This window comes from Hemitrygon akajei, chromosome 3 (assembly GCF_048418815.1).
Source record: "Hemitrygon akajei chromosome 3, sHemAka1.3, whole genome shotgun sequence".
Classification (NCBI taxonomy): domain Eukaryota; kingdom Metazoa; phylum Chordata; class Chondrichthyes; order Myliobatiformes; family Dasyatidae; genus Hemitrygon; species Hemitrygon akajei.
In genome coordinates, this window is record NC_133126.1 from 113154400 (window position 1) to 113182146 (window position 27747).

At 43.9% G+C, this 27747-nt stretch overlaps 1 protein-coding gene across 3 annotated transcripts in view; it reads left to right on the forward strand.

The window, feature by feature from the left end:
• The first annotated feature begins 525 nt into the window (after positions 1 to 525).
• Positions 526 to 27747, forward strand: part of LOC140725308 (AMMECR1-like protein) — an 87652-nt gene continuing 60430 nt past the window's right edge. For 2 of the 3 annotated variants that reach the window (XM_073040614.1, XM_073040612.1), the window contains exons 1-2: positions 526 to 805; positions 7403 to 7526. The gene's annotated coding sequence lies outside the window, so the exon portion shown is untranslated. Of the gene's footprint in view, positions 806 to 1781; positions 1801 to 7402; positions 7527 to 27747 lie in introns of those variants that run through there. The other variant, XM_073040613.1, reaches the window with a different exon arrangement.

Genomic DNA, 27747 nt, shown 5'->3' on the forward strand with positions numbered 1-27747 from the left:
TTTAACCAGGTTTTGGTTATCTACTCTGTTTCATTAAAGTGCTCATAGCCAAATTATATGTATTGTTACAAGCAAGGAAATTGGGAATTCTGCTCATTAACCTTGAGCTTTGCTCTCTGCAGGTACAGATTCAGTCCCCCAAATCCTTCTCATGGTCTAGACATCTATCTTTCTCATATTCTGACAATGTTTGGTAACGTCACGGACCATGAAGAGAGCATGTGGATTTGATATCCATTAGGCAGACACTGCAGGAGCCTGGCAATTATGATTGAATTATACAAAAACCAGTTCTGAGAGGAATGTGATTACCCCCGCAGACCAGGCATCTCAGCATTGTTCCCAGTCCAAAATAAAGATCTCTAAGTGACTGCTGACGTCAGTTTCCGATCCACAGGCCTCCTGAGCTCGGAAGTCACGGCAGTTACCGGGATACCGGCGCCACCGAGCTCGGACACCGCGGCTGACCGGCTACCGGCTCCAGCCAGCGTGGAGCGCGCCGACGCGTGACGTCAGCGCGCTTCAATGCGCGCCGGGATATCGGAGGCCAACACGGTCCTCCAGCCCTTCCAGTCTTTCCGCTGGGTTTAAGTGGCCGCTGCTCCGCCGCCTGAGCGCTGTCTTTCTTCTCTCTGTCGCTGCTGGTTGTCTGCGGCCGTTTGCTTGGGCGGAGTTTCGGGTCACATTGCTGCTGTGACATGGCTACATGATCGAGGGAATGTGTACCAGGGAAGAGGCCGGCCTCCTCCTGCTGCTGCCCCGTCTGAGGCTGACGGTGCGCCCCAAGCACTCGCCACTTTACAAGGTTTGACATTTACGACTTGCTCATTTGTGCCGTGTGTGTGTCCCAGCCGCCACAGATTCCTTCCCGACCCCTGTGAGATGAGGCGGGGGGTGGGGAATGCCGGCATGTCGGCCCGGTGGTAGCCAGCAGATGATACCTGCATCTCCCCTGGCTGGCAACCCGGAGCCCGGCACCACCGTGCCCATGCGTTGCAACAAAAGAAAAGCCTATCCCTGGAGAGTTTCCTATTGCGGCGCTCTCCTGACAACCCCGGCAACAAATGAGGGGAACTCTGCCGCCTGGCATTCCTCCCAGAGCCAACACAAAAAAAGTGCCTCTTCCCAAGATAATAAGTTCGTAACCCAATTCATAGACTTTATTTTTAAATGCTCGCTTTATTGGTGGCATTCTAATCCAACGCCATGGTATATAGGTGCAAAAAAAGTCTGGGCAATTAAAGTAAAAATCCTCGACATTCACAGCACAAATTATCTTTCACGCCACGCGCCACTCCAGTTCTGGTGAAAGGTCTCCGTCCTCTTTCTCCCTCTACAGATGCTGGACCATCCAGCAATTTCCTTTTTCTGTGTGTCATATTTCTAGCATCTGCAGTTTCTTTTGTGTTTTTTAAACAAAATGATTAATGTTTTGTATTTCGCGTTTTGAAAATCGAGCATTTGCGATTGGGGAGGGGATTTGGGGCTACCATACCAGCTGGCACGGCTTAAAACGTTTATCTAGCTGATTTCCTCTCCCCTGCCGCCCCGTTCTGCAAAGGAGGTGGGATTTACAGCGGAGGAGCGGGACTTTCCTTTACTGCCACCTACTGTAGATTAGGGAGGCACTTCTGCTTCTGTGATCAAAGGGAGATCCAATCAGCCAGGCCTCAGGAAGCCAGCCTCATTGATCTACCAAAGTGACGTAGCATTCGTTGTTTTACCAATTGCACTGGTGTCCAAAATGGCCAGTTATTGTGGGCAGTGATCTGCGGCAGAGGAGGAGAAAGCCGCATTTCAGTAAATATTTTAAAACAGTACTGTATTCCGGATAAAAGAGGGAGAGAAGAAAAAATGGGTGAATGTAAGCGGGAGAAGCAAGCGCACAGTCTACATGATGTAAATTACGGATGGAATATAACACCAGTAACACGAGGACGATGGGACTCATAGAGACAGACGCATATCCTAAATAAATGGGAGTCGCGCATTTATATGGCTGAGACACAAGGCAAATGGGAGTGGGGGAACAGATTGACTGTGCAGCACTCCCATTGCCCGCTGCTTCTTGACAGCGAGATTGCAAAATGACATGCTGCTACAGTACATGCATTCTGCCTTTTAGGTGGAATTATTTGATGTATGGGGGCAAAAAAAATCAACCATATTGTTCATTGGGCTCGTGCTAGTAATTCTTCAGTAACTATTTACACTCTGCTCCCAAACTCGTGACTTTTTATTCCCTTTTCTGTTTTACTAGCTTCTCCTTAAATACAATCGTGCTCTAATTATGCTTTGCGTTAGATAGTTCTACCTTATAACCACTGTGGACAAATCTTTTGAAATCAGAGTGGACTTATTAGTGACTGTTTCATTGCCTGCATGGAAATGTCTTCATTCTCTCTAGTTAGATCCTTTCATAATCTTTAAAAAATGTTAATAGTCTAGCTCTAAGACTGTTTTGCTTATGAAGCAGTTCAACCTTCCCTGTTAAGTAGGACTTCTTTGTTCTTGCATCAACCTAGATTTATTTTAAAAAGTGAAAAATAAACTACTTTAAATCTGAAGTTTAAAAACAAAACAAAATGCCAGAAATATTCAGCAAGTCAGGCAGCATCTTAGAGAGAGAAAGCAAGGTAATGCTTTAGTATTGTGCACAATTTTGGTCTCCTTATTTGAAAAAAAACTGCTGTGGAAGGGGCTCACTGAAGATTCGTGTCAGTGGCTTCTGAGACGGCAGGGTTGCTGTACAAGAGGTTGAGTGGAGTTGGCTTGTATTCTGTACAGTTTAGCACGGTAATCTCATCTCAACAAGTTCTTAAAGTGCTAGACAGGGTGAAGTGAAGAAGATTGTTTTTTCCCTTGGAGAGAGGTCTTGAACCAGATGTTACAGAAGTAGAAGAAGGCCTTTAGGACTGAAAGGAGATGAATACTTCTGAGGGTGGTGAATGTTTGATCTGTCACTTTTAATTAATTTGAAATCTTTGAATACAAATGGCCTAATTCTATTCCTATATCTTAATATGCAGACAAGTGCTGAAATAAAATGGTCAGGAGGGTTGTCAGAGTAGGCTCAAAGGCCTACACCAGATTCTCACGTTCCTGTGAGTGGGCACAGTAGAGAAGTGGAACAAGACAATTAAAACTAAAAATCTGAGGTAAAAAAATTATGCTGAAAATCACTGAGTCAGGTGGTAACTGGCATCTTTATATCAGTTCTGATACAAGGTCATCTTGCTGTAACATTAGCTTAGTTTTTCCCTGACTCCACAAATGCTAAATTATTTGAGTATTTAACAATTTTCTGGCTCATTTTCCCTGTATTTTGCATTTGAGTTCCAGCATTGTCTGTTCTCTCTCTCCCCCCCACCCCCACCAGTAAACATTAATCACCCTCTCATAGAGGCCACCAACAGTGTCACCTGGATAATTTTGGGCTGGTTCCTATCACAGCTGTTCCTGTTGTCCTCTCCACACTTCCTCCTCTTTGCAACATAGAACACATTTATTATTTCACTTCTTATGAAAGACCATTGGCCTGAAACATTAGATCTCCAACTGTGTTTACTAATGCTCCTTGACCTGCTGAGAAAATAATGCAATTTCTTCTGGAAGTTGTTTTCATCTTCACTAGTTTCTTTGATGAACAGATGGAGAGATGAAGTGTTCAGACTTTCCTAGTAGGAGTTAGACCCAGTAATTCCACCCAACTAACAGTGTACGCCTTGTTAATGAAACTGAATCTTGAGGAAATGCTGCACTAGAACACTGTATACCTGTTTTTAATAATTTGCTTTTCTTAAAATAAACAATTGTGAATAATAGTTGTGTTTGTACTGTCCCTAATTGCTATGTACAGCTCTTTGTAACACTGTGTACTTGTGCGCTTGTGTTTTATACTGTTGATGTCTGAATATTAGAACTTGACTATGTCAAGGAAATGCTCAAGATTGGACACAGTCGTGATGAATAGACTGTCGACTTCAGGACACTTTATAATAGTACGAAGTACAACAGATGCCAACTAGCAAAATATTTAGACAGTCTACGTGTATTGTTTAGCTCAGACTTTCTATGGTCAAGCTTTAGTGGGCAGTGATTGAGTTCAGAAGTAATGATGTGAGAATGAGCCACATCATGTGGATGAACTGGGGGGGGGGGAGGAACAAAAATTGAGTGCGTTATTCAGATGGTTGGGGACAGATTAAAGACAAAATCCAGTCAATTAGAGGTCACATGATACCCATATACAGTACAGTCTTTCCCTCTGGAGAAATCAAGGCGGGTGTTACTGGCAAGATACATATGAGGTAGTGAGAGATCGGGGGTTCTGTTTAAAGAGTGATAAATGAAGCCCATCAGGATGATACTTCATGATCGTAAAGCAAATGAAATGTTGGTATGTACTGAGAGTTTCGGCACTGATCTGAGAATGTGACTATATGAGCCACTGGTGTGATTGCACTCATACCACTGATCATTACTGGGCCAAAGAAAATTGTAGCAATTCAAGAGGTTATAGAGGAAAGAAGACAAGTGAGGAATTAGATTATGAAAGGTTCATTGAGGAGGCTGAAGGTATTATGAATACAGTATTTCAGATTCCAATGGGTTAGTTGATGCAGAGTCTGTTAAAATAGAGCAGCAAGAAGACATAGTCTGCACTCAATGGCAGCACATTTAAAATGTATCAGCAAAAATTATTTTTCAGTGAACAAAGTGCTTAAAAATATGTAGGAAGAAAACTCAAAGCAGTTAGAATTAATTCAACTGCAAAGGAGATGGGTTCTCAGAAAATAACGTGGCTCTAAATGTGGAATTTAGTACTTCGAGCATGTTTGGGCTAGCAATGGTGGGGTCAGTACAGAAAGCAGTGTCAGAGTAAAAGGGGAGGCTGAGGGATCAAAAAGCTGCCTTCTGCTTCTATTGATGCTGTGTTCTTGGCTGGGATGGGTAATTTCAGATGCATGCTTCCAAGCAAATCTGGAGATGGACTTGTCGGTTCTGCATCTGTTGTGGTCTCTTCAACGAAGTATTATTAGTCAAAACTTATGATAGAGGATGAACTTGCATGGCCTTGGCCTTTCATACTCAAGCTCCCAGTGTGGAATTTGTTCTAAATTCATGGTGGCAGTTCCTTTAATGCTGCTGCCATAAAGACATGCAGAAGCTCGAGAGTCTATGGGGACTTCTGTTTAGTATGTTCCCTTAGAATGGATATTGTTGTAACCAGCAGAGTGAGCTGCCTCTCTTTTGAGGGAGCACTAGAATTGTACCTTGTGTGTGTACTTACCTGTGGTTTCCACATATCTTATTGAACATCAGAAGCATGCTTATGGCTGTACTGTCACTGGACAGTGTTAATCTTCTGATATACTTTTTACATGAGATCATAAGCAAGTACAATGAGTGCTGTAGGGATAAATAAGAAATGCAGAAAATTCTTACTTTTCCTTGCATTAATGTAGGAATTTAACCCGAATTAAAAACTTGGGGGTACTAATTATCGTATTTGTATTTACTAAGTTGTCAGTTGAACTGTGTTTAGCATGTCTAACCAGTGAGATTTCTGTGCTGCTGATTTGTGCTTTCCAAGTGCCTTTGCAGAGGCTCTTCCGGGAGGATCTGGAATTCTTATTGATACTTGATAAATGATGCTCAGAAAGTTTAATAGCAGGATGTTTAAAATATTTGACTGTTTTTCTCTAAGTGGTCTATTTCCTCTGTTGGACCATCAAAAGCCAGCAAACTACCTTAATTATAGCCAGTGTGTTTTTGCAAGAGAAATTGGGAAGTATTTTCTACATGGATTCATGTATTTTCATGATGTTCTAAAAATCATAGTTGATTGTACATGAAATTCTGTCGCTCTGAATGGATTGCCTAGTCACTGAATTGCTGCTTTTGAGAAGTTGTGTGGTATAATCTCACCTCTTCTGCTGAAGAAGATGGTGCCAACAAACAATAGCAACATCTTTCAGATGGTTCACAAAGCTACTTCTGTTACTGCTACTACTTCTTTCCAATATGATTCTCCTACTATTGGAACATACAATTTATATTTTGATGGTGTGTTTTCTAGCTGATTGAGCGATCTGCACTTTGCTGTCTCCGAGTGAGTTCAGTGAGGTTTTGAATGGAGGCCAAGAAGCCTAGAGGTGGGGTGCGAGCCTGTGGTTGGCTCCATTTCTCGCTGTTTAAAGAGTTGAGCAAGATTGAAATCAAGGAGGGCGAAAGTGGAAAGCGAGTAGGTGTTCAGTACTGTCAGCGTTTGACAGATCGATCTCTCTCCTTGCTTGATGCTGTCAGAGTCTTGGTTGTTGGGCAAGGTTTAATTGATGAGGTTTGTGGATTAGGCTCCAGTTCATGGTTATAATGTGTTTCTGATTATTCCTTTTTTAATTGCTATTTTGTGTGATTTTGATCTGGCATTTGTGGCTACAGTCAATGAACAACAGTGCTAAATTGAATTAAACTAAACTGAACATTCCTAGACTGTTTGAATGACTTAATGGTTTGATGTTTGATATTCTGTGTTTTACAACTCATTTTTTGCCATTTGCGCGAATTGTTCTTTTGCACGTTGGATGTTTGATGTTTTTCTTTGAAGGATTTCATAGTGTTTCTTTGTTTCATGGCTGTTTGAACAGATGATTTCAGGGTTGTATACTGTATAAATACTTTAATGTACTTTGAATCTTTGCATTTTTTATTACTTACAGTGTTAGCATCTCTTGTGCTACCTCATTTGACCCAGATGTCAATCTTGCATAATCACATTTGTGTTATGCAGCAATCTAGCTGGAGGCATAGAGACCTTGTTTTTAAGTTTGTCTAGATGTCATTCATCATTACTGCAACATGCTAGGTATTTGCTTCACAAGGGCATTTAACTGAAGTGCTGATTCTGTCTGTGATCATGTCAATTTGTTTGGAAATGAATGTAATTTGAAAATAAAAGAGAATATTTTTCTTTGTGGGTCTTTTGGACAGAATATTACAACTAATTCTGGCTTATCACTGCCCGTAAGCTTGTTTATACTACTGACATAAATGGACTGTCAGAAGCTCCTGAAGACTGTTAACTTACCGATTTGCTTTTGCTAATTTGGATGACGGTATCAGATGTACAGAAACAGTTATTGACCCCCTCCAGTCATTGTTTGGAAGGGCAAAGTTTTTAAATTAATTATAGTTCTGTGTAATTTTCTATGTGGATGGGTAAAGTATACCTGCTCTCTATTACACTGTACAGTTATCCTGGTGGTAACATTGTTGGAATTGTGACATGATTCTGAGCAGATCCAGTAAATGTTGTACTTGGATTTAACTTTGGGGAAATTTCTGAAACTGTGTTAACTTATTCTTTTTGACATGTATTATTTATGGCCCTGTGTTTCAGGCTTCACAAGTTGGGAGAATTTGATCCTAGCTAGGAATGGAAGTGGAGCTGACTGACATCTCTCTGCAATTTCAATAGCCCAATCATCTGTGCAAATTACTTGGTTCCAAAACTTCCAGAACAGGTAAGCATCAGTAACATAGGCATTTCTGTTGTGTGGTTTAATATAGTCAGTACATTTATTCTTTTCCATTCTCTTTCTAACTTGCCACCAGACCATTGTTTATTTGAACACAAGCGTTAAGTGGCAGCAAGTAATTTGACCATGGGCCAGAGGGCCTTAACCTGTCCTCAAATGACCTTTGCGCACACAACACTTGTAGCATAATTTGTGATCAGATATTTCTGTCTATTTTCCTCTCCCGTCAAGCTTGGGGACAAAGTGGCCGATGGTAGCATTCTAGTTATTTACTCAGCAGAGACTGGGATTTGAATCTGGTACACTGCATTGTGTACTTAGCCATACCGGGCACTTAGAGTAGCTGCTTCCAATACTTTCCACTGAAAACGTTCCCCTGAGCAGAGATTCCTCTTTCATCAGTGGATTGAGGAGGTAAAAAAATGTTCTAAATTGTGTTAGAACTGTCGTTAAATGCAGGGTTTGTGTTCTTCAGGCAGGTACAGTACTGTGGAAAGTCCTGTGTACGTCTATGTGGCTAGAACGCCTGAGACTTTTGCACAGTACTGCAGTAACTGTATGTATTGCACTGGCCTGCTGCCACAAAAAAAACACATTTCATGACAGACGTGAGTGATGATAAAGCTGATTCTGATGTGAGTATTTTGGACTGAGACTGGGAAGGGATCAGGGAGTAGAATCATGGTTGGGAAAAGGGAAGGGAGTGGGAAGCACCAGAGAGACATTCTGTAATGATCAATAAACCAATTGACCTTGCCTGGTGTCTCAGGGTGGAGTGTGTCTGCACCTGCAAGTCGCAGAGGCTTAGTTATCATTCTTCCCTTGGTCAACATTAATAAGAGACAAACTGGCCGTTCATCCCCTTTCCAGATCTTTCTGTGCTTAAATAGGCTGTTTACATTTGAATACAAACCCTAATGACTGCTCTCAAAGTGGTTGGGAAATATAACATGCATTGCAGGTTAACATGTCAGAATAGAAACCTTTCAGAACTGGATTGCGCTATGCTCCCAATAGCTTGGCAAATTTTGTGGCAACCAGTATGTTTGAGTTTTGATTGCACAAACTAGGGTTAGGCTGTTGATGGACAAATTACTGTGTGGAGAAGAAACATTCATGAGAAATGAATGTAAAGGCTGGGTCCAAGTATGGAGCCAGTCAAGTACGCAGCTGACAGAGTCTTTATATATGCTTAAAGAGTAGTTACTCTTCCAACATGCACACAGTGCTCTGCTCCAGGGAGCAAGCATTGGCTGCTTCTGTCCTTTGCACTTCTTCAACTCTTGTGTAAGAGTTGCTGCTGTAGCTGCTGAAACCCTCCCCAGTCGCCTATGTTGTGTATAGATCCTATCTGTTCAGCCACAAGTCCTGGGTCCCAGCTGTTTCCTCCCGAAATGTTTAACATTCCATAGTCCTCAAATTTGTAGCTGGCTGGTCCTGTCTGTACTTTTTATTAGAAGTACTGTCTGACCATTTCGTATTGGCAGTCTTTTCATTTATAAGCATATTCCTCCCAAACATCAACTGCCAAGCAGTATTGCAAGATGTCTGCATTAACAAGACTATCCAGGTGAACAGTCCAAGCTCTAAATACAACTTCTTTATAGAAGAAGGGTCCTTATGAAGGATCTCTGCCCGAAACGTTTTTGCTCTTTTCCATGGATGGGGCCTGGTCTGAGTTTCTCCAGCATTTTCTGTGTGTTGCTTTGGATTTCTAGTGTCAGTTGATTTTTCATGTTTGTGTTTCTTTTATGTTAGATTCTCCACATTCACTCCTTTTTTAAAAAAAAAGTAATTTGGAAGTCAATTACTTTCAATGTCCACATTCAACAATAGCAAGAAAATATAATGTATGCATGTTATACTGTAGCTTTCCCATGGTGCAGAGTTGGAGTTGCCAGCTTTCCTGGATTGTCTTAATAGATGGTTCCTACAGCCTGGAAGGAGGGCAGAAACCCATCCTGCTACTCCAGTGCATATTTGAATTAAGTTGGGGAGGTGTAAACCCAAACTCAAACCATAGATCTTTGTATTGTCAAAGCAATTAAACCACTCAAGGTCAGGTTCTGGATTCACCCATCTTGTCTAGATTAGGAGAAGTTGCATGGCTAAATTACTGTTAAGATTAGACCTGGAAAGCTTTCTATGTCAATGCTACCCAGTGTTTTATAATAGTCATTTTGTGAGAACAGTATGAAAATACCTCAGTCGTGTTGGGAAAAATAAGGTGCTGATTCCTCTATTACTGTTTATTTTTTGCATTTTGTCTGTTAAATATGGTGACCCATTGTATTGCTGGAGATCTGTCCTAATCTGCTGTCAGATAATGAAAATTCACTACCTACATCAACCACTTTGTAGATTGTCAACAGTTCAAAATAATTGCGAGTAGCTGTATGGTTAGGCAGAACTTGGAGTATTGTGCGTAGATCTGGTCACCCCAGAAGGGTGTGGAGTCTGGAGAGTGTGCAGAAGACATTCCCCATGATATTGCCTGGACTGGAAGGTATTAGCTGTAAGGAGAAGTTGGATTAAAATTTGGATTATTTTCTCTGCAGCATCAGAGGCTGAGTGGCGAACTGATAGAAGCTTATAAAATTGTGAGAGCTGTAGATAAGTAGAGTAGGAGTCTTTTCCCAGAATAGAAATATCAAATTCTAGAGGGCATGGCTTTAAGGTGAGAGAAGTATGTTTAAAAGAGATGTGCGGGAGCAAATTATTTTTTACAGTGGTAGGTGCATTGAATGTGCTGCCAGGGCTGGTCATGGAAACAGGATGATAGCAACATTTAGAAAATGGAACAGTACAGCTCAGGAACAGGCCCTTCAACCCACATTGTTGTGTCAAACCCAGTAAATTAGTAATCAAATGGCCAACTAAACTAATCCCTTTTAGACTGCACAATATTCATATCTTTTCATTTCCCTCGCATTCATGTGCGTATCTAAATGTCTCTTTAAAATCCCTATTTTATCTGCCTCTACCATCACCCCAGACGGTACATTGTGGGTGCCCACCACTCTGTAAAAAGGAAAAAAGAACCTCCAAGCTTGCCCCCTCTCACCTTAAATGCATGCCCTCTGGTATTAGACATTTCAACCCTGGGAGAAAAGATACTGTCTATCTGCTCTAACTATGCCTCTCATAATCTTACAAACCTCTATCGTATCTCCTATCAGCCTTCAGCACTCTGGAGAAAACAGCACAAGTTTGTCCAACCTCATTATATCACATGCTCTCTAATTCAGGCAGTCTTGTTGTAAACCTCTTCTGCATCCTTTCCAAAGCCTCCACGATCTTCCTATAATGGAGTGACCGTATTGAATGTAGTACACCGGTTGTGGCCTTAGCAAAGTTTAAAAAGTGCAGTATAACTCTTGGTTTTTTAAGATTGTCATAATCAGGGAAGGTAGTGGGGATAAACTTCTGCTACCAATTAAATACTCCCAATGGCATGCATCTCAAATGGCCCCTGAAGTTCCTGGCCTTCACTTGTGGCTTAATTACTAAATGGCAGAACCATTTCTACTGACAGGAAAAAGGACAAAGGTGTGTTACTGTCATCTTAAAACCAGTCGCTTTGGGCAGATGGAGTTCTTTAGCCGTGGTTGGCAGCTCATCGAGGGGAAGGAAAACTCTGATCTCAAATGTCCGCTGCCTTGAGGCTATACCCATTCGAGGGGAAGGTTTCAGGAATAAACCCAGAGGGGAAAATTCCAGCCCATAAGGCAGCTGTACATTGAGTTCAATTCTGACTGGCAACTCCTGTGATGCTGCTGGTTCCCAACTGTATCGGTCTCTGCCGTTTCTTTGGATTGATCAGCTGTGTAGGAGAGGGGGAGCATGCTTGCTCTCCATATCATACTGCCTTGGCTTGCATGTCAAGTAGATAGCCAGGATGCAACATCCACGGTCAACCTCGAACAATGAAGGGGTCAAAACAGCTCCTGAACTCAATTCCTCAACTAATAAATGAGTATGTTATATGCCTGCTTTGAAATCCTATCAACCTGCATAGCCTCTCCTCCCACACACTCGCCTGTCCACCTAGATCTTTTTCCCTTTTGTTTGTCCCTCCATCCCTCCCTACGTGTAGTTCCATCTATCCATTATCATCTGGCTCCATCTGTCACTTACCAACCTCTGTCTCTACTCAACCCACCCCCAACCTCCTCACAATGTCTTGCTGTATACTGGCAATCTTTCCTGATCCCTCTCAGTCCTGATGGAGGATCTTCACACAAAATGTCGACTTACACATCTGACTCCCACAGACACTTGTCTGCTCATTGAGTTCTTCCATTGTCTAGGATCCGGCATCCCTCATGTCTGAGAAATGTCAGACATAGCCCTGAAAGCAAGCCGATGTTACCACAATTTTTTCTAATTTAGTTTTCTGAACATGTGTGGCAATAGGTCTTTCACTGATAAATCTCTTTTTAGGATGAAAAGTAATTTATTAAGACTAACTAGACATCAGTACTTTGGAAGTCTCAACAGAAGTTATGAGTATTGGCATGAGAAGCATTCTGCTCTCAAAATCTGCAGTGAGGCTTTAAATGAGAAAAACTTTGATTTGTATAGCATCTTGTCCTTCCTCCTAACCTTACAAAAATTGAGTGACTTTGTAGCACAGTAACTGTTAGTGCTGTAACCGTTCTACCCATTACAGGATGAGCCTGGCTTCTTTGGAGTTGAGAAAAGAACAAAGTGTAAACCACACATAATGGTTTAGGCTTTTTATTGCTAAATGTTTGATGGTATTCATATGTAGATTTTGTACTACACAATGGCAATACACTGATAGATTGCTTGATGCAGGGTTGAGGTATGGATCAGATAGAAACATAGAAAACCTACAGCACAATACATGCCCTTTGGCCCACAAAGCTGTGCCAGACATGTCCTTACCTTAGAAATTACCTAGGGTTACCAATAGTCCTCTATTTTTCTAAGCTCCATGTGCCTATCCAGGAGTCTCTTTAAAAAAAACCCTATCGTATCTGCCTCTACCACTCTCTGTTTTTTGTTTAAAAAAAACAACTTACCCCTGACATCTCCTCTGTACCTACTTCCAAGCACCTTAAAACTGTGCCCGCTCATGCCTGCCATTTCAGCCCTGGGAAAAAGCCTGTAACTATCCACGCAATCAATGCCTCTCATCATCTTATACACCCCTATCAGGTCACCTCTCATCCTCTGTTGCTCGAAGGAGAAAAGGCCGAGTTCACTCAACTTATTCTCATAAGGCATGCTCCCCAGTCCAGGCAACATCCTTGTAAATCTCCTCTGCACCCTTTCTATGGTTTCCATGTCCTTCCTGTAGTGATGCAACCAGAACTGAGCACGGTACTCCAAGTGGGGGCTGACCAGGGTCCTATATAGCTGCAACATTACCTCTCGGCTCCTAAACACAATCCCACGATTGATGACCGTATGCCTTCTTAACTAGAGAGTCAACCTGTGCAGCTGCTTTGAGTGTCCTATGGGCTCGGACCCCAAGATCCCTCTGATCCTCTGCACTACCCAAGAGTCTTACCATCAATACTATATTCTGTCATCATATTTGACCTACCAAAATGAACCACTTCACACTTATCTGAGTTGAACTCCATCTGCCACTTCTCATCCCAGTTTTGCATCCTAACAGTGTCCTACTGTAACCTCTGACAGCCCTCCACACTATCCACAACACCCCCAACCTTTGTGTCATCAGCAAATTTACTAACCCATCCCTCCACTTCCTCATTCAGGTCATTTATAAAAATCACGAAGATAAGACCATAAGTTATAGGAGGAGAAGTAGACCATTTGGCCCATCGAGTCTGCACTGCCATTCAATCATGGGCTGATCCAATTCTTCCAGTCATCCCCACCCTCCTGCCTTCTCCCCATACTCTTTGACACCCTGGCTAATCAAGAACCTATCTATCTCATCTTAAGTGCACCCACAGTGGCCTCCACAGCCACTCGTGGCAACAAACTCCACAGATTTACCTCCCTCTGACTAAAGTAATTTCTCCGCATCTCTGTTCTAAATGGACGTCCTTCAATCCTGAAGTCATGCCCTAGACTCCTCTACCATGGGAAATAACTTTGCCATATCTAAAATGTTCAGGTCTTTTAACATACCCCTCTCATTCTCCTGAACTCCAGGGAATTCAGCCCAAGAGCAGACAGACGTTCCTCATACAGTAACCCTTTCATTCCTAGAATCATTCTTGTGAATCTTCTCTGAGCCCTCTTCAATGTCAGTATATCCGTTCTAAAATAAGGGGCCCAAAACTGCACGCAATACTCTAAGTGTGGTCTCACGAGTGCCTTATAGAGCCTCAACATCACATCCCTGCTGTTATATTCTATACCTCTAGAAATGAATGCCAACATTGCATTCGTTGCCTTCACCACTGAGTCAACCCGCAGGTTAATCTTTAGGGTATCCTGCACAAGGACTCCCAAGTCCCTTTGCATCTCTGCATTTTGAATTCTCTCCCCATCTAAATAATAGTCTGCCCATTTATTTCTTCCACCAAAGTGTATGAACATACACTTTCCGACATTGTATTTCATTTGCCACTTCTTTACCCATTCCCCTAAACTATCTAAGTCTCTCTGCAGGCTCTCTGTTTCCTCAACACCACCTGCTCCTCCACCTATCTTTGTATCATTGGCAAATTTAGCCACAAATCCATTAATCTCTCAGTCCAAATCATTGACATGCATAGTTAAAAAGCAGTGGTTCCAACACTGACCTCTATGGAACTCCACTGGTAACTGGCAGCCAGTCAGAATAGGATCCCTTTATTCCCACTCTCTGTTTTCTGCCGATCAGCCAATGCTCCACCCATGCTAGTAACTGCCCTGTAATTCCACGCGCTGTTATCTTGCTAAGCAGCCTCATGTGCGGCACCTTGTCAGAGACCTTCTGAAAATCCAAGTACGCCGCATTACTGCATCTCCTTTACCCTGCTTATAATTTCTTCAAAAAATAGCAGGAGGTTATTCAGGCAGGATTTTCCTTTTAGGAAACCATGCTGGCTTTGGCCTATCTTTTCATGTGCCTCCAGGTATTCCATAATCTCATCCCGAACAATCGATTCCAACAACTTCCCAACCACTGATGTCAGGCTAACAGGCCTATAGTTTCTTTTCTGCTGCCTCCCACCCTTCTTAAATAGCGAAGTAACATTTGCAATTTTCCAGTCATCCGGTACAATGCCAGAAATCGATTCTTGAAAGATCATTATTAATGCCTCTGCAATCTCTCTTGCTATTTCCTTCAGAACCCAAGTGTGCATTCCATCAGGTCCAGGAAATTTATCCGCCCTCAGACCATTAAGCTTCTTGAACACCTTCTCAGTTGTAATTTTCACTGCATCTACTTCACTTCCCTGACACTCTTGAATGTCCGGTATATTCCAGATGTGTTCCACTGTGAAGACAGATGCAAAATATACATTCAGTTCCTCTGCCATCTCTGAGTCTTTCATTACAATTTCTCCAGCGTCATTTTTTCTTGGTCTTATATCTACCCTCAATTCTCTTTTACCCTTTATATACTTAAAAAAGCTTTTAGTATCTTCTTTGATATTAGTCGCCAGCTTCCTTTTATAATTCATCTTTTCTTTTCATGACCTTCTTGCTTTCCTTCTGCAAGTTTTTAAAAGCTTCCCAGTCCTCTATCTTCCTACTAACTTTGTCTTCCTTGTATGCTTTCTTTTGCTTTTATTTTGGGTCTGACTTCACTTGTCAGCCACGGTAGTGTCCTTCTTCCATTTGAAAATTTCTTTTTTGTAGTTTATTTTTTTATTGAAGTTCATCATCAAACAAACATTTCCATAAGATCTATTTCAGATATTGTACATATATATCATATAGTCATATATGCCACAAATCACCACATAATATTTATCTGAGGTATACACTTATAGAAAAGAGAGGAAAGAAGGAACAAGTGAAAAGAGAAAACTACAAGTAGGGAGAAATCTTTTTTTTTACAACATATTCATTGATTTTTGAGAATAAAATCAGGCCTCAGAGGTGTTATGTAGTTAAACCATTTTCCCAGTATGAATCAAATTGTTCCAGCTTATGATTAACAGATGCTGTTATCTTCTCCATTTTGTAAATGCCCATTGGAATTTCCATCCATGCATTTAAATTTGGGCTCTCCTGTGATAACCATTTCCTAGTAAGAGTCTTTTTACCAGCCACCAGCAGTATATTCATTAAATATTTATCTCTTTTCAACCATTCTTGAGGTATATATCCAAAATATATGGTCTTGCTCTCTAAGGGTATTTCACATTTAAAGGTGTCTTGTAGGGCATTGTGTATCCCCCTCCAGTAGTCTTTGATAACAGGGCATTCCCAGAAAATATGATAATGGTTTGCATTTTGATTTCCACAATTTCTCCAGCAAACAGGGAGGTTACTATCATAATGGGATTTCTGAGAGGGTGTAATAAAATAACAAGTTTTTCCATCCAAACTCCCTCCATTTCTGTAAACTGGTACACTTCCATTGATACCTCCATATTATTGTCCATTCTTCCTCAGATATAATTATCCCTCCTTCTCCCATTTTGTTTTAATGTATGAAGTCGAATGTGTTTTAAGATTTGACAAACCCTTATACATGCTTGAAATGATTCTACTACCATTATCTGAATTATATGCTTTTCTAAATACCTCTATCAAACATGTTCTTGGCTTGGTTACATTTTTAACCGTCCTATTAACATATTGTCGCATCTGCAAATACTGATAAAAATCTTGTTTTTCTAATAAGTGTTTCTCTTTAAGCATTTCAAAACTGAACAGTGTTCCTTCTTTCATTATATTGTAAAGAACTGTTATTCCTTTAGCTGTCCAGTCCTTAAGTCTAGCATCCAGTTTATTCGGCATAAAATCAGAGTCATATGTACAACATTTAAGAATTGCAAAATCTCCTAGTTTATATTCTTTTATAATAGTTTTCCATATTTTAAGAGTCCATTTCACCCATGGGTTATCAATAGTATTTACGTACCTTTGCAGGTTGTTATCAGCCAAAATTGCTTGTATGGGGATGGAAAGTACCCGCTCCTCAATGTTTTTCCATTGAGCATCATATGATGGGTTGCACCAACATTTCACAACTCTCAAGTGTGCTGCAAAATGATAATCTCGAAAAGAAGGTAGACCCCATCCCCCCCCCCCCCCCCCCCCTTTTCCTTGGCTAATTGCAAACTCTAGGCCTTTTACCTTGCCAAATATATCTTGATAACATTTTGTTCCATTCATTTAATTGATTTTGATTAATCTCTATTGGTAGGGTCTGAAAGAGATATAACAGTCTGGGCAGTATATTCATTTTAATAGATTCCGTCCTTGAACTGAGACTAAAAAAAGGAATTAGATTCCATCTTGTTATATCTTCCTTAACTTTTTTATATATAAGCTGATAATTGCATTCTGATAATTTTGCCAAATCTTTTGGGATAATGTTGCCCAAATATTTGAAATACTCTTTTTGCCATGCCAAGGGATATCTACTTTCAATTTCTCTTGGTGGGCTATAGTTATATGAAAGTAATTAGGTTTTATCCATGTTGATCTTGTATCCTGATAATTGACCATATTGTTCAAAGGATTGCATCAATTTGGGTAAAGAGTATGTTGGTTGCCCTAGATAGATCAAAATGTCATCCGCATAACAAGCCAATTTATGCTCTGTCCCTTTAATAGTAATTCCCCTGATATCTTCATTTTATCTGATGTATTGAGCTAATGGTACCAGATATAATGCGAAGAGTAGTGGTGACCATGCACAACCCTGTCTCGTGCCCCTTTCTAGGGTAAGACTATTAGATAAATATCCATTGATTTTAATCCTAGCAGTAGGGTTGTCATATAGTGCCTGTATAGTTTTAATAATAGTGTCGTGGAAACCAAATCTATGTAAAACTCTGTAAAGAAAATTCCAATTAACCGAATCAAATGCCTTTTCAGTGTCCACACTTATCACTATTGCTTCGATTTAAATTTTTTTGTATATGATCCATTATGTGAAGTGTCATTTGTATATTGTCTTGTGTTTGGTGTTGTTGTTTAAAACCTGTCTGATCGTTACGTATCAGTATGGGTAGAAACTCCTCTAATCGTTTGGCCATGATAGAGGCCTATAATCTACATTAAGAGCAGATTTTGGTCTGAATGTCCCGCATTCCATTTTATCCTTGCTTTCTTTCGTTATAGCTGAGATTATCGCTTCCTTCCAGCTGGGTGGCATTTGTGCCTTTTTTTTAAGAGCCCAGTTCAGTGTGGGGAGTAAGATAGGAATGAACTCATTTTTAAATTCTTTGTACCACTCTGCCGTATACCCATCTGATCCTGGTGACTTGCTTAATTTAAGCCTACTAATTGCATCTTTTAGTTCAACTTCAGTTATATCAGCAGTTATCATTCTATTTTGTTCTTCGTTTAAAGTGGGTAACTCTAGAAAATTCAAGAAGGTGTCAATTTGGGTTATGCTTCCCCCAGGAGCTTTGGAATATAGAGTTTTGCAAAACACTTCAAAAGCTTCTTGAATTTCACTTAGCTTATTTTTTATTTATCATTTTCGTTCTTGGGTCCCTAGTTCTATGAATTGTATTTTATGCTATTTTTTTTTCAGTTTCCACGCCAGTATTTTCATAGATTTTGATCCACTTTCATAAAGTCTCTGTTTCAGAAACATTAAATTTTTCTTGATTTCTTGCATAGCCAAACTATTAATTTCATTCCTAATTTTTAAATTTCCTCTAATGTATCCTGTGCCAAATTCAATTTGTGTTTTTTTTTTCTAGTTTCTATAGCCTATTTTGTAATTCCCCTAATGTTTTATTCCTTACTTTTTTTCTTATATGAAGATATTGCTATAATTTTCCCTCTTTAAACAGCCTTCAGAGTATCCCATAAAATGGGACGTGAAACCTCTCCATTATCATTGAATTCTAAGTAAAGACCAATTTCTTTTTTAATTTGTTCCTTAAAGTAGGGATCATTGAATAGACTTGAATTTCGTTTCCAAATAATATTCTTTGGTTGTAGGTCAAAATCAACAAATAAATATGTAGGTGCATGGTCACTTACATCTATTGTCCCAATTCCACAGGTGTTTATTTTGTCTTTGTCTTTTCCAAATGTTATGAAATAGTCTATTCTTCTATATACAGAATGGGGAGCAGAATAATGAGTATAATCCCTTCTGTCGGGGAAAAGGTCCCTCCATATATCAATTAAACCAACATCCTCAAAAAGTGTATTAACTTTCTTATGTAAAGATTTTGTTTCATAGGTTTTTCTATTGGAAGAGTCTAAGTTTGGTTGTAATTGTAAATTTAAGTCTCCCACACATATCAGGAGACCTTCTGTTTCCTTTACCATAATATTAGTAATTTTCTGGAAGAAACCAATATCACTTCCTGGGGGTGCATATATATTAAATAGAGTAACTGAATTTCTGTCTATATTCCCTGCTTACCAGAATATATCTGCCCTTCTTATCTCCCATTTCGAATACTTTTTCAAAATTTAGCTTGCTTGAGATAAGAATAGCAACTCCTCTCCTATGTCCTGATTTATATGAGGAGAAAAACAAATTAGTGAAGCCCATTCTCTTTAGTTTTCCATGCTCATTATCACTTAAATGAGTTTCCTGTAAATATACTACATGGGCTTGTTCTTTTTTCATTTTGGATAGAATTCTACTACGTTTGATTGGATTTAACAGCCCATTGACATTAAAAAAAAGAATTTTACTTTGTCCTTAACCATGTGTATTTATCTGTAAACATATCATTGAAATTAGCAGAATAAAACTTAATCGATCTACTCCCCGAACAAATAAGAGCCAAGAAATGAGAATAATTTTTAAAAAAGGCAACAAAGGTGTGATTCCAAGGCTGAAGTCTCTATTAGATGACCCTGGGCTGAGCTAGAGGAAATGTCTAGCTGTGGGGGATAGCCCCTCCTACCTGTGAGTTGAGGGCCCCCATTGCAGTACCCATAAAAGTAAGTGAACAAATCTATATCCATTACATAGAAACGATTTCCCTGTGTATTCCTCTCATGTATATATTCACATTTAGGTGGGGAAAAAGAAGTGAATGAATGAATAAAAAAAAATGGAGTAATATAAAATCCACATTATAGTAAGTATTTCTCGAGATAGGTATAGCGCCGTCTATTTTTGCTTCCGTTTAGCTTATCAACATTTTTAAAGTTAGCCAAACCTTATGATTCTTCTGGAGGAGTGAGGGCGGTCTTCGGAGAACTCACAGTCTGTTCCTGATACATTTCTCTCGCCCTCCTCCTGTCCCCTGCTTTCTCGATTCTCTCACTATTTCCCAAGCAGAGCGGGATAACTGCTCAGCCAGGCTTTCCCTCGGTTTGATCACGCTGACGGGCAACCCTCTGGCCTTCATGTCTGTAGTTGCCTCTTCCACTGTCTGATGTAGTTGCATCCCATCTTCATAAAACACTCGAAGTTCAGCAGGGTATGGAGTTTGGAATCTAATCTTTCCTTGCGTTAATATTCGCTTTGCTTCAGAGTATTCTTTATGTTTCTGCAGGATCGCCGGGGGGTAATCTTGATCAAAATATATTAATTTCCCATCCAAAAGCACCCTCTTCTTGCCCCAGACCATTCGTAGAATCTCTGCCTTGGTTTTGTATCGAAGGAATCTAATTACTATTGAGCGTGGCTTATCTTCTCTGTCTCCAGTGAGCCGCGGGGTAAGCGCACGATGCGCCCTCTCAATTTCAAGCTGCATCGTCGAGGGAATCTCTAGCGTGTCCCGAAGCAACTTCCATACAAACTCCATCATAGACAAACCCTCCGCTCCTTCGAGAACATTGTATATCCTAATATTTTTATTGTCTTTCTTAGTATCTGTTCCACGGTTTGCACGCCATCTTCCACCTTCTCAATTCGTGTCTCTGCCACCGCTCTTTTTTGATTAACGTTGGCGAGCTCTGACTTGATACCATTTAGTTGCTGTTTTATATCTTTTTGGAACTCCTGTATCTCTTCCAGAATTTTTATCATATTTGCCGCTTCGCCTGAACAAAGGCCCATCGTCAGCCTCGCTACCACACGTTGGGGTAGGAGAGCCACTCGCTGCACCCCTCTCGTCCACAGGCTCCGCAGTGATGCTTTTTTTTATCAACATTCTTTTTCCCCATTCTTGCCCCTTATCAATTCAGATATTTTCGAAAGATCTTCTATTTGATGGATTAACGGGGCAAAAAATGCATTTTTCCGGAGGAGCTATTGACTTAAGCTGCCATTCTGGGCGATGAAGTCACCGGCTCGAAAATTTCTTCTTGGAATATATCTGTATAGCACTTCCCTCATTTTTCGCAGAAACTACAGCCATTGCTGCTCTGCTGTCCTTCCTGCGAGTGTCCCTTTCCAGTCAACCTTGGCCAGTTCCCCTCTCATACTATTGTAATTTCCTTTATTCCACCGAAATACCAACACATTGGAATTTAGTTTCTCCTTCTCAAATTTCAAAGTGAACTCGATCATATTGTGATCACTGTTCCCTAAGGGTTCCTTAACCTTAAGCTCTCTTATCACCACCAGATCATTACACAACACCCAGTCAGGCACAGCTAATCCCCTAGTGCTCAACAACAAGCTGTTCTTAAAAAGCCATCCCTCAGATATTCTACAAATTCTCTCTTGGGGTCCAGTACTGGCCTGGTTTTCCCAATACGCTTTCACATTAAAATCCCCAAAGATTATCTTGACATTGCCCTTCTGACACGCATTTTCTAACTCCTGCTGTAATTTGTAATCCGCATCCCTGCTGTTGTTTGGAGGTCTGTATACTACTGCCATTATGGTCCTTTTACCCTTGCCATTTCTTTACTCAACCCATAGATACTCTACACCTTCCGATCCTATGTCATCCCTTTCTAATGATCTAATATTATTTCTTATACACAGAGCCACACCACCCCCTCTGCTTACTAACCTATCTTTTTGATGCACCATTTATCCTTGGGCGTTCAGTTCCCAATGGCAGCCATCCTTTAGCCAAGTTTCAGAGATGGCCACAATGTCATTCTTGCCAATCTGTAGCTGAATTTCAAGATCGTCCATTTTATTTATGCTGCGTGCATTCAAATATAACACTTTCAGTCCAGTATTTGTTGCTTTAACTGCACCACGCCTCTATTACTCTGTAACTCATCCCACTGGCTGTGATTATGCCTCATCTCCTGCCTGTCCTTTCTGTTGCAAGTTATCTTTGATTTATTTCTGTTTTCCCCTTCCTCAGTCCTATCACTCTGGTTCCCATCCCCCTGCCAAATTAGTTTAAACCCTCCCTAACAGCTCTATTAAACCTCCCTGCTAGGATATTGGATCCCTGTGGGTTCAGGTGTAACCCGTCCTTCTTGTACAGGTTGTACCTCTCCCAGAAGATGCACCGATGTTCCAGCGACCCTGAGCCCTGCCCCCTACACCAGTCTCTCAGTCGCGCATTAATATGCCTGATCATGCTATTCTTGCGCTTGTTAGCATGTGGCACAGGCAGCAATCCTGAGATTACTACCCTGGAGGACCTGCTTTTCAGCTTCCTACCCAACTCCCTGAATTCTGTCTTCAGAACCTCCTCCCTTTTTCTACCTATGTCATTGGTACCAATATGTACCAAGACTTCTGGCTGTTCATCCTCCCTTCAGAATACTCTACACCCGATCCGAGATATCCCATACCCTGGCACCTGGGAGGCAACACACTGTGTGGGTCTCTCTATCAGGCTGATAGAACCTCCTGTCTGCTCCTCTCACTATGGAATCCCCTATAACTACCACATTCCTCATCTTCTTTCCCTTCTGCACCACGGAACCAGGCTCAGTGCCAGACACCTGATCACTGTGGTCATCCTCTGTCAGGTCACCACCCCCCCCCCCCCACCCAAAGTGGGGCAGAACAATTTTATATCTAATGATAAATGTTAAAAACTTGCTGTTTATAGCATGTGACGAACAAATTGACTGGAAATATTCAGCATGTTTTGTTCAGGATATGTCTGTGAATTCAAAACAGGAAAGAGCAGGTATTTTAGACCACTGCTGTAGCTGGTATTCTTCCTTGTTTTTTTTAGAAACAGTCTTGTAGCGGTGTGCTACACGCAGCGCTGAAATAACGACACGGAGTCAATGAACTGCAGTTACAAAAAGATTTTATTCGAACTTTGCGGCCTCGCTTTAAAGCCTTCCTGATCCTGCCCTCCCTGGGCGCGGATGCTGTAGGGGGCACGTATTCACAGTCCTGTCCCCTGTCCCGCGCGCGGGCTTTTCCCCTTGCTGGTGAGGCAGACTTGGCGCTCTTTTGGGACTGGCCTTTATGCCGGCGCGCTGGCTATTTGTGAGCCAGTTCGAGTGCGCTGGGAAGTGAGTCGCCACATAACACCCCCCGCCCCCAGAACCGGCGATTACACCCCTCAATGTCCACAGTCTGGGCCGGACCCTGTTTGGGAGGTCTGCCTCTGCGCCGCGGTGCCGGAAACTCGACCGGTTGCGCCACGTCCACATGGGCCGGTTTGAGTCGGTCCACCGTGAAAACCTCCTCTCTCCCCCCCCCCCCCCCCCCCCAACGTCCAGCATGAACATGGACCCGTTGTTTCTGATCACCGTAAACAGCCCCTCGTAGGGCCGCTGTAGCGGTGCCCGATGCCCACCCCTTCGTACAAACACAAACTTACAGTTCTGCAGGTCTTTGAGTACGCAGGTCGGGTTCTGCCCATGCTGCGAAGTGGGTATGGGGGCCAGGTTGCCGAGCCTCTCGCGCATAGTCTGCCCAGGACTGCTGAGGGTTCTTCCTCTTGCCCCCTTGGGGCTGGTATGAACTCCCCGGGGACGACCAGGGGTGCGCCGTACACCAACTCGGCCGACGAGGTGTGCAGATCATCTTTGGGCGCTGTGCGGATGCCGAACAGGACCCAGGGAAGCTCGTCCACCCAGTTAGGTCCTCTCAGGCGGGCCATGAGAGCCGACTTTAGGTGACGGTGGAAACGCTCCACCAGGCCGTTCGACTGTGGGTGGTAGGCAGTTGTGTGGTGCAGCTGTGTCCCCAAAAGGCTGGCCATAGCTGACCACAGGCTGGAGGTGAACTGGGCGCCTCTGTCGGAGGTAATGTGGGCCGGTACACCAAAGCGGGATACCCAGGTGGTGATCAGTGCCCGGGCGCAAGATTCGGAGGTGGTGTCGGTGAGCGGGATCGCCTCTGGCCATCTTGTGAACTGGTCCACGATAGTGAGGAGGTGCCGTGCTCCGCGCGACACTGGCAGGGGGCCCACGATATCCACATGAATGTGGTCGAAATGCCGGTGGGTGGGGTGGAACTGCTGCGGCAGAGCTTTGGTGTTCCGCTGCACCTTGGCCGTCTGGCAGTGCATGCACGTTTTGGCCCATTCACTGACTTGCTTGCGGAGTCCGTGCCAAACGAACCTGTTGGAGACCATCCGGACGGTTGTCCTGATGGAGGGGTGGGCCAAGTTATGAATGGAGTTGAAAATGTGCCGCCGCCAGGTTGCCGGGACGACGGGACGGGGTTGGCCGGTGGTGACGTCACAGAGTAGGGTCCTCTCACCTGGGCCTACGGGGAGGTCCTGGAGCTGCAAACCGGAGACTGTGGTTCTGTAACTTGGGATCTCCTCGTCTGCCTGCTGCGCCTCCGCCAGCGCCTCAAAGTCTACCCCTTGGGAAAGGGCATGAATGTTAGGGTGGGAGAGTGTGTCCGCCACGACATTGTCCTTACCCGAGATGTGCCATACATCTGTCGTGTATTCAGAGATGTAGGACAGATGGCGCTGCTGGCGGGACGACCAGGGATCGGACACCTTCGTGAACGCAAAGGTAAGCGGTTTGTGGTCCGTGAATGCAGTGAAGGGCCTACCTTCTAAGAAGTACCTGAAATGCCGGATTGTCAGGTATAGTGCCAACAGTTCCCGGTCGAAAGCACTGTATTTGAGCTCGGGTGGTCGCAGGTGTTTGCTGAAAAACGCCAGGGGTTGCCAGCGACCCTCGATGAGTTGCTCCAGTACCCCACCGACTGCCGTGTTAGATGCGTCCACTGTGAGGATGGTAGGGACGTCCATTCTGGGGTGCACTAGCATCACGGCGTTTGCCAAGGCTTCTTTCGTTTTAATGAAAGCAGCGGCGGACTCCTCGTCCCAGGTAATGTCCTTGCCCGGACCCGACGTCAGGGCGAACAGGGGGCGCATGATTCGGGCAGCTGAAGGGAGGAAGCGGTGGTAGAAATTTACCATACCCACGAATTCCTGAAGGCCTTTGATTGTGGTGGGTCGGGGGAAATGGCGGACTGTGTCTACCTTAGCGGGCAGAGGGGTTGCCCCGTCTGTAGTGATCCTGTGGCCCAGGAAGTCGATGGTGTCGAGCCCGAACTGGCATTTGGCTGGGTTGATTGTCAGGCCGTATTCACTCAGTCGGGCGTAGAGTTGACGGAGGTGGGACAGATGCTCCTGACGACTGCTGCTGGCTATGAGGATGTCGTCCAAATAGATGAAAGTGAAGTCCAGGTCGAGTCCCACCGCGTCCATTAACCGTTGAAACGTCTGTGCGGCATTCTTCAGGCCGAACGGCATGCGGAGGAACTCGAAAAGGCCGAAAGGGGTGATGAGTGCCGTTTTGGGGACGTCGTCCGGATGCATCGGGATTTGATGGTATCCCCGGACGAGGTCTACCTTGGAGAAGATCCGTGCGCCGTGCAGGTTTGCTGCAAAGTCCTGAATGTGTGGCACAGGGTAGCGGTCCGGTGTTGTAGCCTCATTCAGCCTGCGGTAGTCGCCGCATGGTCTCCAGCCCCCTGTTGCTTTGGGCACCATGTGCAGGGGGGAGGCCCATGGGCTGTCAGACCGCCGTATGATCCCCAATTCCTCCATCCTCTTGAACTCCTTCGCCAGCCGGAGCTTGTCCGGGGGAAGCCTTCGAGCACGAGTGTGGAGGGGTGGTCCCTGGGTCAGGATGTGGTGCTGTACGCCGTGTCTGGGCGTGGCTGCCGTGAACTGCGGTGCCAGAACCGATGGGAAATCTGCCAGGACTCTGGTGAAGTCGTTGTCGGACAGTGTGATGGAGTCGAGATGTGGGGCTGGCAACTGGGCTTCACCCAGGGAGAATGTCTGAAAGGTCTTGGTGTGGACCAGCCTCTGCCTCGGCAGGTCGACCAGTAGGCTGTGAGACCGCAAAAAATCCATGCCCAGGAGCGGTTGGGCTATGGCGGCCAGTGTGAAGTCCCACGTGAACCTGCTGGAGCCGAACTGTAGCTGCACCGTACGGGTGCCGTAGGTCCTTACTGTGCTGCCGTTCGCGGCCCTCAGGGTGGGACCCGGTGCCCTGTTGTGGGTGTCGTAACTCGTCGGAGGTAAGACGCTGATCTTGGCACCGGTGTCGACCAAAAAACAGCATCCCGACCGCTTGTCCCACACATACAGGAGGCTATCCCGATGGCCAGCCGCCGTAGCCATCAGTGGCGGCTGGCCCTGGCGTTTCCCGGGAAATTGCAGGGTGGGCGACAGCGGCGGGCTTCTGCGCCCCACCGCTGGTGGTAGAAGCACCATTGTTCGTTGGGCTCCCCACCCCTGCCTCTGGGGTTACCGGGCTCTGCGGCCGGGCCTGGTCTGGTCTGCTGCTGGGAGCGTGGCCTGGTGATCTGTGCGACGGACACCCCACTCTCCTTGGCTTTCCACAGCAAGTCCGCCCGGGCTGCCACCTTCCGGGGGTCGTTGAAATCCACGTCGGACAGCAGCAGGCGTATGTCCTCGGGCAGCTGCTCCAGGAATGCCTGCTCAAACATGAGGCAGGGCTTGTGTCCTCCAGCCAGAGACAACATCTCATTCATCAAAGCCGATGGCGGTCTGTCTCCCAAACCATCCAGGTGCAGTAAACGGGCAGCCCGCTCGCGCCGTGAGAGTCCGAAAGTCCTTATGAGCAGGGCTTTGAATTCCGTGTATCTGCCGTCCACTAGGGGAGACTGTATGAACTCCTCAACCTGGGCTGCTGTGTCCTGGTCGAGGGAGCTCACCATGTAGTAGTTACGTGTGTCCTCCGAGGTTATCTGCCGAATGTGGAATTGGGCTTCTGCTTGCTGGAACTATAGGTGAGGTCGCAGCATCCAGAAGCTTGGCAGTTTCAACAAAACTGCATGAACAGATGCGGCGTCGGTCATCTTCGGCCCAAATATTGTTTGGGCTGTTGGGGTCACCAATTGTAGCGGTGTGCTGCACGCAGCGCTGAAATAACGACACGGAGTCAATGAACTGCAGTTACAAAAATATTTTATTCGAACTTCGCGGCCTCGCTTTAAAGCCTTCCTGATCCCGCCCTCCCTGGGCGCGGATGCTGTGGGGGGCACGTATTCACAGTCCTGTCCTGCGCGCGGATGCTGTAGGGGGCATGTATTCACAGTCCTGTCCCGTGCGCGGATGCTGTGGGGGGCACGTATTCACAGTCCTGTCCTGCGCGCGGATGCTGTAGGGGGCACGTATTCACAGTCCTGTCCCGTGCGCGGATGCTGTAGGGGGCACGTATTCACAGTCCTGTCCCCTGTCCCGCGCGCGGGCTTTTCCCCTTGCTGGTGAAGCAGATTTGGCGCCCTTTTGGGACTGGCCTTTATGCCGGCGCGCTGGCTATTTGTGAGCCGGTTCGAGTGCGCTGGGAAGTGGGTCGCCACAGTCTGGTGTTTTGGATAAAGGCAATGCTGGAAACACTCAACAGGTCAGGTAGCATCTGTGCAGGAAGATATGGTTAGCATTTTGGGTCTGAAACTCTTATTCAGAACTGGACTAGGAAAGTAAAAACTTCAGAACAGAAGATGGAATGATGAGTAAAACAAAGAGCATATCTGCAATAGGACAAGATCAATGAGTTAGTGTAGCAGTTACGATCAGATGATTGGTTAGCTAACAGCTAGACTGTGAAACATGTTGAGTAGATTAGACCATACTTGTAGAAAGAAAAGCTAATGTGGTAACCAGCAGAAATGGTCAGTTCTGATACAGACAGAAAGAAGGTGAGTTGACTGATGTTTGAGAATTCTATATTGAGTCCAGGAGATAGCAGTGCACTCAGACAGAGGATCAGATGTTTGTTCCTCTAACTTGCATTGGGCCTTGTTGTAACCAACAGGAATATCGAAGTGGGGGTAGGT